Consider the following 16311-nt stretch of genomic DNA (forward strand, 5'->3'; position numbering starts at 1 on the left):
TAAAAATTCTTCTAGATGGTCATATAGTCGAGATGGGTGCTCCAGAAGAGACTCGAGACATAACTAATAAGTAAAACTTCAGAAGAGATTCAAGTACTTGAAACTGAATTTTAAAATAATGAAATAAGAGATCTTGATAAGTTATGTCAATTCAAGAAAATGTGGAACTAAATAATAAAAGTGGTCAACGATGATTTTACATGCAATATTATTATTAAAATAATGAAATAAAAGGAGGATCTTGAATAAATCTATTGAGAAATATAGATAAGGAATAAATTGATCAAAATAGAAAGACGCAACTCAAGTACAATTAAATTCGTGGAGTTTTTGGACTAATAGTCCAAATATCTAAGGGTATAAAGCCGGTGAGGGTGCAATTGAAGTAGTTTTGCAAAAGCAAAATAAAAATATGAAGTTTTTTGCGAAGTCTTGGCATTAATTATGAAAAGATATAATATTCTTTTGTGGTGAATGCAATAACCTTTAGATATATTATTAAATTGACAATTCATAAAAGATCTAACTTGTGTCTAATGGATATTGTTACAACCTTTTATGAATCACTATATAGCAAAGTTTATATTAAAATCCTTGAAGGATTTAGGATGCTAGAAAGATATTGAAATTCTTGAGAAATTGTTCATTTATATGAATTCAAATAATTTGAACATATGTGGTAAATTTGAGTAGTTGAAGGAGGATTATAAAATGATCGAAAATACCTATTTTTATTTTTATAAATGAATCATGATTAAATTTTGTTATGATTATTGTTGAATCTCTTGAAGAAGTCAAAATATATTTTCTCAAATTTCCCTCACTCGTGACTTTTAAAAGAATGGTAATATAAATGCTAAGCAAATACATTTAAATAATCATTTGAAAAACTAGTATTCAAGATTGAATATGTAGAATATGAGAAAATATGTGATGTTCTCATGAGGAGGATTAAATACGCGTTGCACTCTTTTTCCCTTAATCGAGGTTTTGTCCCATTGGGTTTTCCTAGTAAGGTTTTTAATGAGGTAGCGTATTATGCGTATTATAGATTATGTACTCTTTTTCTTTCATTAGGTTTTTATCTCATAGGGATTCTAATAGTTATTAGAATTAGATCTCTACTTCTTTTATACTTCTTATGCCTATAAATAGAGACTTTGATAAAGCATTGTAATGATACCTTTCAATCAATAAAGTACATCCTCTATGGCTTTCATATTTTTTTTGTTCTTTATTCTCTCCATCTCTCTTTATTTTATAACACAATTTACTTTTTCGAAACTTAAATTTTTTAATTTATATAACAAGGTTTAAACATATTCAAAATAGGTTTAAATATTGCCCCATTCCCTAAAGAAAGATGGTAGCTCCCATACGCCATAAGTGGTTGTCTATTTATTTAGGGATAATTAAATATTTAATTTTTGAATTTGATATTTTTTCTCTACATTGATCTTTAACTTTATATTTTGTTAAATAATTTAGTCTTTTCTTAATAGCATGAAAAGATGATGAAGTGGCATTTTGAGTGAATTCACATCATCAACTAATTTTTGTTTAAAAATTATTTAAAAATATATAAAAGTAAAAAAAGTAACAGGAATTGAAATGCAAATAATATATAAAATTAAAATTTTATAAATATTATTTAAAAATATAAGGAAATTCTAAGAAATTATAATAAATATTTTAAATTATAAAATAATATAAATTATAAAATATTAAGATTTTAATTTTTTAAATTATAAAATGCTTAAAAAATTATTCAAAAGTGCAGAATGAAACTGGAAAAATGCATCCAATTTATCCCATAAAAATAAATTAAATTAAAAATTTTATTTTAAAATTATAAAACATGTATAAAATTATTTAAAAATTACTTCTAGAACAAACCTAGACAAATAAATGTTTGGATTCAAATAAACTTAAATGTCTATTTGCATAACTTCAATATTTTTTTTAATTTCTATCTTCTTTTTTAAAACAAAAGTACGTGATAATGTAATACACTCTTAGAGAGTCATGTCATCACCTCTTAACAATGTTGGAAAAAGACTAGAATGTTTAACGAAATCCAAGTTTAAAGGCTCAGGTGGACACAAAAAATACAATGACCAAATTGAAAAAAATTTGTTAAGTTGAGATACTATATGTTACTTTATCCCATTTAGGGGGATATTAGTTAAATTCACGATAATATTAAGTGAATAGAAACTTTTGGTGGGATAGATAAGCGAAGGAGAGGAGCAAATTAAGCAAAATTAGGTGAAAGGGCTCTGAATCAGCCATGGTATGGCCTTGGCACCGCGTGTTACATAGACATGGCCGTTGGCTGTCACTTGTGTGACTTGCGCTTTCCTTGAATCTTGGCTGCCACTCTTTCTTGCCACCTCGCCACCCCTTTCACTCCCACCACGCCAAAATGGCACATGAACCTGACTGGCTTCTTGTCCTTTTATACATTTGCTTTTCCTCCCTGTCTCTTATACTTGGCAAATGGTCGATCTGGTTTTTTCCTTCTATGCCTGTATATAAAGAGGATAACTCCAAGTCTGTGCATGCATCCACTTTAGTTCTACTTGCCTCGAAACTCTCACTCTCAGATTCATTTCTGGCAAATAAATAAAGCTCATTCGTTCACTCATCTTTTCTAATGAAGTTGATTTTATTTCTTGTGGTTCTTCCTTGGATGGCTGTGTTTGCTAGAAACTTTTCCCACGATTTTGACCTCACATGGGGAAGTGACCGAGTTAGGATACTGAACAACGGAGAGCTGCTCACTCTCTCACTCGACAAAGACTCTGGCTCAGCTTTCCAGTCCAATAATGAATATCTATTTGGAAAGATTTCAGTGCAACTTAAACTTGTCCCTGGCTACTCAGCTGGCACTGTCACATCGTACTACGTAAGCACTACTGATGCATGTTTACGCATTTCCTGCTAAACTTTTGACTCATGACATGGGCTTGCTTCGGTTGCAGTTAACCTCACAAGGATCAACATGGGATGAAATGGACTTTGAGTTCTTAGGGAATTTGAGTGGTGACCCTTATACTGTTCACACCAATGTAATTACTGAGGTAAAGGAGACACAGAGCAACAATTCCGCCTCTGGTTTGACCCAACAGCAGACTTCCACACCTATTCCATCCTCTGGAATCCCCATGTCATCATGTAAGAACGCCCCCTCCCAAACTTCTATCCTTTTTATATGCAAAAACAACTTGAATTAACAGTAAATGTTCGATCCATTCAGCTTCTATGTTGATGGGACCCCTATTAGAGAATTCAAGAACTTGGATTCAACTAAAGTTCCGTTCCCCGAGAGCCGGGCTATGAGAATTCATTGAAGTATTTGGAATGCAGATGATTGGGCAACAAAAGGCGGTCTCATCAAAACAGATTGGAGCAAAGCACCTTTTACAGCTTCCTTTAGGAATATCAGTGCACAAGCATGTATTTGGGCCTATGGGTCTGGGGCTTATCCATGCAACTCCAATTCATGGCTGGCAAAACAGCTGGATGCGCCAAGCCTGGAAAGATTGATGTGGGTGCAAAGCATTACATGATTTACAACTACTGCATTGACCTAAAGCGATTCCCACAAGGACTCCCTCTCGAATGTGCTGCTACAACATAGACTGAAATGCTACATTCTATTTCTTCCCATTGCCAAGAGACTTCACAAAATCTATACATATATCACACATATTTTACCAAAACTATGCTAGTAGATCATCTTAAGTTGCCACAGCTAATTTTCTCTTTGTCTAATTAATTACTAGTTTTTTTTTTTTGAATTAGCTAATAGCTTTCAATAAGAAAATCACAACCAAGGTTTTTCTTTCAACGAAACAATATAAGCCTATATATTCATAACGACTACTGGAATCATCGTGGAACTTAACAAAGAAATCAATTTCTTATACATATACTTGTCTATACTTTCCAAAATCAGAGGTTAACTAACAACTTGATTAATTTTAGGCTAAACTACATCTTTAGCCACTAAATTATGGGTAATCTTTTGTTTCATCATTTAATTAAAAAAAGTTGCAATTTGATTATTAAATTATTCAAAAGTTTTCATTAAGTCATTGAACTGTTAAAATCAATACGTATAACTTTTTCTGTCCACATCGCTTGCACCAATGAAAAGCACTCTTTTTATTTCTCTTCTACAGTTCAATTATTTTCATGAAACAATTTGGGACGTGATGAATCTGTGAACTAAAATTCAAATAGTATTTTTTTCCTCTGATCTTCGACATTAATCATCAGAATGAATTGGATCTAAAGTATGTTCTTCTACTCATCGATGGGTAATGATCCATCTACCAACCGTCAAATTGTCGCTTGAAGTTTGGTAGCAAAATTTTTTTAAAAGATAAACTTAGTAGGCTAGTGACTTGTAAAAACTGTTGAATAGTTTAATGATCAAATTGTACATTTTTTTAGTTAAATGACCAAAATGAAAACTTACTCATAATTTAGCTACTAATGGTGTCGTTTACTTGTAATTTTAGAAGTAAACTAGAGCTGGTGATGATGCGATTTCCAAAACTTGAATGTTCGGAAAATAGCTCGATTGGGTTGGATCGTCTTGAAATGGTTCAACAGATGGAAACCTTGACCTATAGTAGTAGTAGCTAAAGAACCTTAGAGCAGGTGGTGATGCGATTTCCCGAATTTGAATGGTTTGGGAAATAGCTCGATTGGGTTTGATCGTCTTGAAATGGTTCAACGGATGGAAACCTTAGCTATATTCAAGCTAGCACCCACTCAACTCATGAATTTACTAGAACCTTGGTATAAGTGAAGTCGCCACAGTCTGGGATGGTGAATGGAGTGATAAGACAATTTAACGCCACAAAAATAGAATGTTTATTAAGTTCGGTATAGTTCAGTTAAGAACCAAAGAAAAAATTCTCACAAAGTAATGTTTAAACAGAAAATTCTCACAAAGTAATGTTTAATTTAGAAATATTGTGTAACCTTACAATTGTTACGCCATTAGCTTTATATTGACCTATAAGTGACCTTTCAAATTCGGCATTCAACTAGCTAACAGAAACATTTAATTTCGGTTCACAACTTAAGGTGGACAGCCAAAGAGTTATATCTTTTCACTTGATTCATGTATAGCTGAAAAGTCATGTCTCTTCACTTGATGAAGGCTTAATGCTCCTTTAATATGTTGTTTATTGTCCCTTCATTTTCCTTATGGTCGAATGTTATAATGCTTGACATTATCTCTTTTAATGGCACCATAATAAGCTTTGAGTGCATAAAACTGATCAGACTAGAAAAGTCATTCCTTGATCCAATGAACAGAGTCACCTACAACATACATAAATAGACATCAAATATTTGCTTCTTTTCACATTCTTATTCAGCTAAGACATTTAACTAAAAACACACTTATTTATTATAGAAATCAGCATGCTATGAACACACACACATGCATTTATTAATGAACACGTGACACAAACTAGACACTTGACTTAATTCATACTAAAACATATTGCCGCGTGTGAAATGATATGTGAATGTGCAAGTGTACACGTCGAATCAAGTAATAAAGTAGTAAGTAAGATTGTCTCCACAGGGATCGGTTAGGATTAATTTGGTTAAGTTATCACTATGAACTATATGAATCAGGAAATGGCAAAAACAGAATAACAAATTTGTAAAGGATAATCATGTATGCAATATTAAAATCAGATAACTAACTTAAAATGCTGTAGAAATTTCTCTTCTTCCTTCCTACACCTGGTACAAACACAAACAATTCATTTCCTTCCACCAACAAAAGTAACATATAGTAACATTGAAAGCACAGTCCAAGCTTCATGGTGCAATGTTATAAAAATATCCTAAAAATAAAAATATATCCACTTAAGTACAGACAATTAATCAAGTTTAAAGGCTTGCAATATAACTCTTTTCAAGAGTTGTCACACCCCCAAACCTAAGTTATTGTTTGTTCTCAAGCAAAATATGTATGAATGCATGTATGTTTGAATGCAAGAATTTCCATAACACATAATTACCTCTTGTACTGCCAAACCGTATGAAGCATATTTCTTTTACATTCATTCTTAGCAATCTTCTGTCTCTGAGAATTGGTTCAAGTTTCATAAGCTTATTTAACAAAGTAAGTGAAGAAAATATTACCCAAAAAATAAAATTCCTAATTGCTCAAACAAATTTGACTATAGCAAGTACCTTATGATGTACTTAGTTTATCTTTCTTCTAAACTCAGTTTCTTTTTCTTCTTTTTCTTCTTCTTCTTCTTCTTCTTCTTCTTTTTTAAGTCTGGCCTTGCATAACTTAGTTACAAATATTTTTCCTAAGGGATTCATCTTGTCAGTTGGTTTCTTTACTTGACAATCTCAATGGAGCAATGGAGCACACACTAAATTGCTAGGTATTCCATCATGTCACAATTTGAATGAAATGTACTCATGAAGTTAAGGCTTTTAACTTAGAAGATGGATGGAGCAGACAACTACCTCCTTAGCTACTTAATCTAGCACTACATTGGAGTGTCCCTAAACTGCCTTTTTTTATTGAATTACTGTTACTTAACCTTACTTTTTTAATCAACAACATAATGGAGCAAACAAAATGATGCTGACCTCCTTAGCAATTTCAAGCATTGGAGTAATTTATGGCATTTATTTATTTATTTTAATCTAAGAATTACCATTACCCTAAACTTAGCCTCAAGAATTTCTAAGTTTATTAAAAGAAACCTACTATACACTAATTGTAATTGGAATTAGGTCATTCCATTTTTAGAGGTCAATTCTCAAGCAACCATTCAAAGTTGAACTCACCTAATTCACTGTCACAAATTTCTAGTATACCAAAGAATTGAATTCCTCATCAAACATCATCGACAAAAATATACTCATCGCAATCTAATAGTTTTCTGCCATTTGTGTGTCATGGCAAAATGAATGACAAAATAAACAAATACTAAAACAACTATGTAATGCACAACACACCCCCAAACCTAAGGGGTGCATTGTCCTCAATGCATAAATAAACAAAAATAAAAAATGCAAAGACATATATAGAAAGAAAATGTAAAGACGAAAATTATGAATGGATGATGAAATGAAATTGAAAATGAAAGCTTAAAAAGAAGTTGCTATTACTTCAGTTTGGGCGAGTGGTTTTGCGGGCAGCATGCTTGTAACTCTACTTCCATTTTAAGGAATTGATTGAAAAATTTTCTTGGTGGTGAATTAGCCTATAGAGGAGGAGCATGTCGAGTCATTCAAAACAAAGTAGAGTAACTGTAAAAAGAAAAAAAAAAGGTAAGAACTTTGCAATTATGGAATAAACAAAGAAAATGTTGAAGAAAAAAGAAACTAATAGTAACTATGAAAGAAGATGAATTGATTAGGGTAAAAGAAAAGGAAAAATTAGGTTGTAACGTGGGTTATAAGAAGGCTAAAATTATGGCCTCACACAGTAAAAGAAAGTTTAGGCGGGAAGATGAAAAATTTATTAGGGGTAAATAAAGTAAAAACTGACAAAAGTATTTCTAATGGGCTAACTACTAATCTACCAAGCTCAATCCTTAGTATACCTTCAAAGAAAAAAAACTAAAAAATTAATTATCCCAATCAAATAAAGACAATAAATAAAGAAAAAATTAATAAAACAAAGAAACTAATACAGAGGTGAAATTTAAACATTTCGAAGAGCAATGGAATGTTTATCTCGAATTATAGGGGCACCCCAATAATGCTTCAACCATTGTTCATTTACTTTGAATGTAAGTCCAGTCTTCATATCTTTGACCTCCACAGCTCCACGAGGGTAGACATGATCTATTTCAAAGGGTTCTGACCAATGAGACTTCAATTTGCCAGGAAACAATTTCAGCTGGAATTGAACAAAAACACCTGTTGTCTAGGTTCAAATTATTGTGGCATAATCTTCTTATCATGTCATAGCTTGGTCTTCTCTTTGTATAGTTTGGCATTCTCATAAGCTTGTGCTCTAAATTCCTCCATCTCATTCAGCTCCAGTAGTCAGTTATTACTAGCATTAATCCAATCCATGTTCAATTTCTTAATTGCCTAAAATGCCTCATGTTCAAGTTCAACAGGAAAATGGCAAGGTTTTCCATATTAAAGCTTGAAAGGCAACATTCCCAATGGTGTCTTGAAGGTAGTACGTTATGCCCACAAAGCTTCATCCAATCTAGATGACCAATCTTTGCGAGTGGGATTGACCACTTTCTCCAAAATTTGCTTATTTCTCTATTAGAGACTTCAACTTGTCCATTTGTCTAAGGGTGATATATCGTGGCAATTTTATGTTTAACCTCATATCTATTCAAGGTAGTAGCAACTAATTTGCAATCAAAATGAGAACCTTCATCACTAATCAAAGAACGAGGAGTACCAAACCTGGTGAAAATATTCTTATGCAAGAACTTTAGTACTAAATTGGCATCATTCGTAGGGAGAACGACAACTTCAACCCACTTAGAGACATAATCTACAACTACAAGGATGTATATATTACCCAAGAGGGTGGAAATGGACCCATAAAGTCAATTCCCTATACATCAAACAATTCAACTTGTAGAATATTTAGCAATGGCATTTCATACCTCTTTGATAAGTTCCCAGTTCGTTGACAATGATCGCAAGCTTGAAAAAAAAAATTCATGTGTATATTTAAACATGCTTGGCCAATAAAAGCCAGATTGAAGAATTTTTGTAGCAGTTCGCATTCCCCCAAAGTGTCATCCATACGGTGTTGAATGACAGTGGTGTAAAATACTTTAAATTGCCTCATCCAGAACACATCTTTGAATTATTTAATCTGTACAATGTTTAAATATGAAAGTCTCATCCTAGTAATATTGCTTGGCATCATGAAAAATTTTCATTCGTCTCTGACTATGGAGCTCTGGTGGCAGGAACCCATTTACTAGAAAACTAACGATATCTGTAACAGTTTGATTCAGGGCCTAGTTGGAATAGTGGTCTTAGGAGCACAAATCCAAAGTTGGAGAAATTATTTTATTATTATTTTGGAGTCATAGCATGTTTATATTAGTACATGAAAATTTTGGTGAGTTAATTTTGACGTTTGTGAGCCCGATTGTGAGAAAGGACTAAATCGCATAAAGTGTAAAAGTCCTAAATTGATAGCTAAAGGTGTTAAATAGCTAGAGAACCTAAATTGGGGGCCTTTAAAGGGTAATTAGACACCTAGAAATAGGGTGGCCGGCCATAGGAGACATGTGTGGTCAAAAATTTTAATTTTTGGTGGGATTAGGTGACCAATTTTGACTAAAATAGAAAATAGAAAATGGAAATGATATCACCCTATTTCCCATTTATTCTTAGCTGAAAATATCAGCCATTGTTGGGATTTTAAGCTTCAAAAATTTTCAACAACTTGAAGCACTCACAAGTAAGTGATCCTAATGGCTTTTCTAAAATATTTTTGTACTTTTGAGACCCTTGAAGCATGAGTTTTCAAATGAGGGTGCTATCTTGCAAATGATCAAGAGTTTAGGGTTGTTCCATGAAAGAATTTATGTTGTTTTCTGAGTTTTTATGGAAGAAAATGAGTCTTGGTTGTCTTATAAACAACTTTTGTGAAAGGTGTTAGCATGAAAACCCCTAAAGGGACTATTTTTGCATAAGTTGCAAATAAGTGATAAGTGTGTGAAATAGTGGGAATTTTAGGTTGCTAGAAGAGTAAAAAGAGTTCATCTAAGCTTAATAGGCGAAGAAATTAGATAAAAATTTATTTTCGGGCATAGGGGTCAAAAGGTCATTTTGCCAAAGTCTAAGGGCAAAATGGCCATTTTACTAAAAATGTGAATTTTCAATTGCTTAATTGTAATTAGTGATTAAATGAGTGCATTTTCTTAATATAGATCAAGAATTGTCAAATCCGAACCAAGACCTGGGGAAAGCTAAGCAAATCGACTAAACCGTATAGTCGCTACATTTTGAAATCTAAGGTAAGTTGTATGTAAATAATATAACTACATTGCTACTATCCGTATTTAAATTGTCATTGAATAGATATGGCATGAATTGCTTGATTTTGAGATTGAGAATGTGTAATGATCATTAAGAGTAGAATTCTCGTAGAATTCTCGTTGGGACCTTAAGAAGTAAACCGGATATTAATACCGTATCACATGGGTCATTTATGTGAGCTAGTGTAAGATATGTCTGGGACATACATCGGCCACATTATGAGAGCCAGTGTAAGACCATATCAGGGACATGGCATCGGTATAGAGACGAGTGCTAGTGTAAGACATGTCTGGAACATGCATTAGCCTCGAGACATAAGCCAGTCTAAGACATGTTTGAGACATGCATCGGCTACGAGATGTGTCAGTGTAAGACCATATTTCGGACATGGCATTAGCACGATTATGTGAGAGCTAGTGTAAGACCATGTCTGCAACATGGCATCGGCCTCGAAGATGATAGCCAGTGTAAGACCATGTCTGGGACATGGCATTGGCACTTTACCCATGATTGAGGCCTATGAAATATCCAGTAGTGTTCCGAATGGTTCAACGATGAGAGTTATAAATTTGACTTAATGAGAAAAGTATAACCGTACTGTGAGTATTAGAGGTACCTAAGTGATACATATGTATAAGACATGAACTCATTGTATATGCTATGTGATTTGTATGAAGTAAAGAGTAAGTCATACTTATGCCCACTTTGGTATCATAAGTTGTTGGTAAATTGTAGACTTATTGTTGTATATTTATTTATATGCAACTTATTAAGCTTTATGCTTACTCCCTTTCCTTTCCATTTCTTGATCACCAAAAGTCAGAGATATCGATCACACTATCAGCCGAAACATTCGGTATAGTTGGATTTATATTTTTGAATATGGCATGTATACGATTAGAACTTATTATTTTGAGTCTTGGAGATTTGGCCAAATGTGTTGGCTTGGGATAGATCCCACACTTAGTATTAAGCCATGAATGATAGCTAATATTTATTTTGAGTTTATAAAAGATGCATCTACATGGTTGAATGAATGTCTATTGTGGCTGATTTGATTTTGGAAATTATGCTTGTTTTGGTATTGGCTGGTATTTGCGTGAAAATAGGTATGCAAGGGTGGCAATGAGGTTTGGTAAGTAGCCTTATATTGCCCACACAGGTAGACACACGGGCGTGTGTCTAGGCCGTGTGGACACACAGTCAGCCCTATGGGCATATGGTCCTGTCGTGTGACCCCTGCACGTAAAAATTTCAAGTCAGTATGCATGACAATAAACACACGGCAGAGACACGACCGTGTGTCTCAGCCGTATGGAGGACACGACCTAGTACACGGGCGCGTGCCTTGGCCGTGTGACAATTTAGGAATGCTGACATCAGAAACAGAATACCCAGGTTTTTGCACACGGGTTAGACACGAGCATGTCGTGGCCATGTGAGGGATACGGAAGATTGACACGGGCGTGTTTCTAGCCGTGTGAAAACCCCTGTAGGTGTGAATTAGAATTTAATTCCACACGGGTGTGGAACACGAGTGTGTCCCAGGGTGCTTAAGCCGTGTGAGCCACACGGACCACCAGCACGACCATATCGAAATGGTCACACGGGCCTGTTACCCTTCCACACGGGCATGTGCCCTATTTTAAAGCAAATTTCTTAAGGTCGGTTTAAGGACCCAGAATGGTTCTGAATAGTTTTTAAGAGTCGATTTGGGGCTCGTAGGCCCATAATAAGAAGTTTAAAGTATAAATTGAAAAAGTTTTAATTTGGACCAAGTCTCGATGACTTCAGACTATTTGTATGCATGAGATAAAGTTAAGTAATGCCTCGTACTCCGACCCAGCGTGGGTTACGGGTATAGGGTATTACATTTAGTGGTATCAGAGCTATGGTTTAGTTAGTTTTAGGACTAACCTAGTGAGAGTACGAGTCAAGCTATACATGCTATAATTGTACATTGATAGTGTGACGAATTCTGATGATTATAAATTATGTTTTTATATAGTAAATGGATCCTGATAGAGCTACGGCGGATGACATAGAAAGTAATGCACCGACTCCCACAAAAGGGACTACGCCGGTTGAGAGTGAGCCTGTGACTATGGGCCAAGGCGGAAGGGCTAGAGAAGCCTACCCTCGGATAATGGATGCTTGGTACACAAAGTTCGCTCGTGTGAACCCGAACACTCCACCTCCCCCAGCTCCCCTGATTCCTCAGTATGCCCTAGTAGCTCTGCAAGGCACGAACATGTTTAGAAAAGAGAAGCCTCCGATATACAAGATTCGAAAATAAGGGGCCGAGGAATTTCAGACTAGCATAGATGATGATCCGGCGAGAGTAGAATTTTTGCTAGAAAATGTCATCAGGGTATTTGATGAATTATCATGCACACCTGAAGAATGTGTGAAGTGTGCGGTGTCACTTTTACGTGATTCGACAGATCAGTGGTAGAATACTCTCATGTCTGTGGTACCGAGAGAATGAGTAGCTTGGGAATTTTTCCAAGAAGAGTTCTGAAAGCCAGAGGTTCATGGATCAAAAAAGGAAAGAATTTTTAGAGTTGAAGGAAGGTAATAAGAATATGACGAAGTATGAACGCGAGTTTGTGAAACTCAACAAATATGCTCGGGAATGCGTATCCACTGAAGCTACCATGTGTAAGAGGTTTGAGGATGGACTAAATGAAGACATCTGAGTGTTTGTTGGCATTTTAGAGATATGAGAATTTTTAGTATTCGTCGAGAGAGCATGCAAGGCTAAGGAGCTAGTAAAAGAAAGGAGAAAAGTAGCTATTGAGTCGCGGGATTCAAAAAAGAGACAGATGGGGAAATCATATCAGTTCTCGTCTAAAAGATCAAAAGAGTTTGCTACCCGATCGAATGTTTCAGTGGGGTTTTCAAATAGAAACAAGAACCAGCAGAATGCAACTTCTAGAGCCCAGATCGCTTCTGTCGCGAGTGTCAGTAGTGCTCAGCCAAATAGGCCAGAATGCTCGCAGTGTGGTAGACGTCATTTTGGAGAGTGCCGAGGAAACAACAGGGGTTGCTACAAGTCTGGGTCACTAGACCACTTTATTTATGATTGCCCTGAGATGGGAGAGAGAAACCAAGAAGTAAAGGTAAGCAGTGTTCCATTGAGGGGTAGATGATAAATCGTAATTTATACATATTTTTGCCCTATGCTTAATGCATTTTATGGATCATTTCCCATATAATTGGTGAATTTGATGCTCCTAATGCTTTAAATTCATATTTTATACTTAGGAGAGCATAGGAGAGCAAATGAAACAAGAAACAAGCCAAAAATGAAGAAAATGGGCCAAAGTACCAAATCAACACGGCCTAGACCTCCTCACACGGGCAGACCACACGGCCGTGTCAATTTGGCAGGCTCAAACACGGCCTAAAGTAATCGCACACGGGCATGTCACACGGGCCTGTCCCTGCCAAGCCCTAGTTGAGTCTAATTCGGAAAAGGCTAATTTTGAGGGCTCTTAGGCATTCCAAAGCCTATAAATACACCCTAGAGGAGGAAGAAAATGGGACACACAGGGAGGAAGGAAGGAATTACTCCAAGGAAGCCGATTGATCCATCTCAGAAGCCGGATTCATCATTAGGACTGAAGATCTCTCCTCAATTCCCCCTTCAAGAGTTTTGGGTTTTCTTTATGTTTTGTATTCTTTATTATTCTGAGATGTTTTCTTATTTAGTTATGAACTAAAACCCCTAACTACCTAAGGGGAATGAAACCTAAGACGAATCTTCCTATTATTTTTTGAATTGTATGATAAATATTTAACTAGTTCTTAATTATGTGTTCTTAATTCTTGTTTTGATATTCCAGAATACCGATTCAAGATAAGCTCTTATTCAAAGGAGGAATAGACCCTGTCTAAGAGTACATTTGTCATAATTAAATGGAGTTGTTTGCGCGCCTAGACATAGGGTGACAAGGTTTTGCCAGATTAGGGTGAAACCGAATAAGGGGATCCATAGATCGAGTTAATGCAACCCTAGGGTGTTAATTAGAGAAATGTCTCAATTATTCAACCTAGGGATTAGACATTATTAGTCTTTAATAGGGATAATAACATAACTTAGGATCTCTACGGAACAAGTTAAATGAATAAATCGTCCGATTCAGAGCCAGAATAATAAGTAAAGTCTAGGTGGATTTTTCCTAGGTATTATCTCAATCAATCGATTTTCCCAAAAGCAATTCCCCAATTCTACTTTCTGTGAGTTCTTAGTTTAGATAATTAGCTAGTTAAAACAAAACCTCTTTATTCTTAGGCTAGATAATACAAAGACGGTCATTACTAGTACTTTTAGTTCCTTTGGGTTCGACAATCCGATCATGCTAAAACTATACTACTGTTCGATAGGTACACTTGCCTACATCGCGATAATAGTTAGCTTCAAGAACGATCAATTGTAAATATTTAAAACCTATCATGAAATAATGCGATCAAGTTTTTGGCGCCGTTGCCGGGGAACTAAGATTTTAGGAACGCTCAATTTTTATTACTTTAGCCATTTATTTTTCTTGCAATTTAATTTAATTTTTTATTTATTAATTTACTTTTTCTTTCTCTTGGCAGGTTTTTATAGTTTATGACTAGAAGAAACTCGTCAAGACCACTACTTTTTGATGAAGAATCGATCGTACAGTTCGCAGAAACCAAATAGAAATAAGGTGAAGCTTAAGATACACAGAGAATGAGCAAGAGGATGATACTCAACCCCCAACCAAAGATATGGCTGAAAACCAAGACAATTAGCTACCTCCTGCAGTTGCGGTTAATTAAAATCTTGCTCCACGTACTATGTATGATTATGCTAAACCTACTTTAACAGGAACTGAGTCAAGTATAGTTAGGCCTGCTATTGCTGTGAATAACTTTGAACTAAAATGTAACACTATTCAAATGATACAACAATTTGTTCAGTTTGATGGTTTGCAGGACGAGGATCCAAACACCCACTTGGAAAATTTCCTGGAACTATGCTATACATTTAAAATCAATGGCATTTCTGATGATGCCATACGTCTTCGGTTGTTTCCCTTTTCATTGAGGAACAAAGCTAAACAGTGGTTGAACTCGTTACCACAAGGGTCAATCACTACTTGGGAACAAATGACCGAAAAATTTCTTTTAAAATATTATTCGTCGGCTAAAATGGCTAAATTACGTAATGATATCTCTTTTTTTGTGCAAATGGATTTAGAAACACTCTACGATGCATGGGAGAGATACAAGGACCTTTTGAGAAAGTGCCCTAACCATGGGTTACTGCTTTGGCTTCAGGTTCAAACATTTCATAATGGCCTGAATCCTTCGACTCGACAAATGGTTGGCACAGCTGCTGGCGGAACCATCAATAATAAAACACCTATGGATGCTTATGAGTTCATAGAGGAGATGTCACTGAAAAACTATCAGTGGCAAGTCATGAGGACAAAACCAGCGAAAACAGTCGGTGTTTATAACGTCGATTCGGTCACCATGCTCTCAAATCAGGTAGAACTCTTGAATAAGAAAATTGATGGTTTTCTTAGTTCTTCACAGGTTCACCCAGTAATGCAGTACGAAGCAAGTGGAGGTGGAACAAGCCATTCGGAATACCAACCTTATGGCCTCAACATGGATAACGAGCAGTTAAATTACATGGGTAATAATTCTTGATCTCAAAACAATCCATATAGTAACACTTCAAGTTGGAGGAACCACCCAAATTTCTCATGGGGAGGCCAAGAAAATCAGAGACAACCTCCAGGCTACCAACAACCACCCTACCAACAGGAAAAGAAGCTGAACCTTGAAGAGATGCTTTCAAAGTTTATATTGGTGTCAGGAACTCATTTCTAGAATACCGAGACAACACTTAAAAATCAACAAGCATCAATCCAAGGGCTCGAAATTCAAATCAACCAGCTTTCCAAACTAATCTCTGAACACCACAAGGTAGCTTGCTAAGTACTACTAAACCCAACCCAAGGGAACAGGTCAACGCGATTAATGTTCAAGATGAAGAAAGACTCGTTGAGCCTGACCCAGAACCAATTCAAGAAACCGTGGTAAGCAAAGGTCAAGGTGAGGTAGGTCATAATACAAAAAAATCAGTGAATGTTGAATATAAACCTTGTGTGCCATACCCCAACGCGACAAGGAAAAACCACTCAGATGAAAAATTTGGTAAATTCCTTAAACTCTTAAAAAAAATTACATATTAACTTACTGTTTATTGAAGCCCTATCACAGATGTCAAAC

At 35.4% G+C, this 16311-nt stretch overlaps 1 non-coding gene and 1 pseudogene across 1 annotated transcript; one reads left to right on the forward strand and one right to left on the reverse strand.

The window, feature by feature from the left end:
* Nucleotides 1-2599: 2599 nt before the first annotated feature.
* Nucleotides 2600-3694, forward strand: LOC108452260 (xyloglucan endotransglucosylase/hydrolase protein 22-like; annotated as a pseudogene).
* An 11531-nt stretch (nucleotides 3695-15225) lies between these two features.
* Nucleotides 15226-15332, reverse strand: LOC128279531 (small nucleolar RNA R71). The gene has a single exon (XR_008269733.1). It is a non-coding gene; the product is annotated as a small nucleolar RNA R71 (small nucleolar RNA).
* Between the last annotated feature and the right edge of the window lie 979 nt (nucleotides 15333-16311).

Source organism: Gossypium arboreum, chromosome 8 (genome assembly GCF_025698485.1).
Source record: "Gossypium arboreum isolate Shixiya-1 chromosome 8, ASM2569848v2, whole genome shotgun sequence".
Taxonomy (NCBI): Eukaryota; Viridiplantae; Streptophyta; class Magnoliopsida; order Malvales; family Malvaceae; genus Gossypium; species Gossypium arboreum.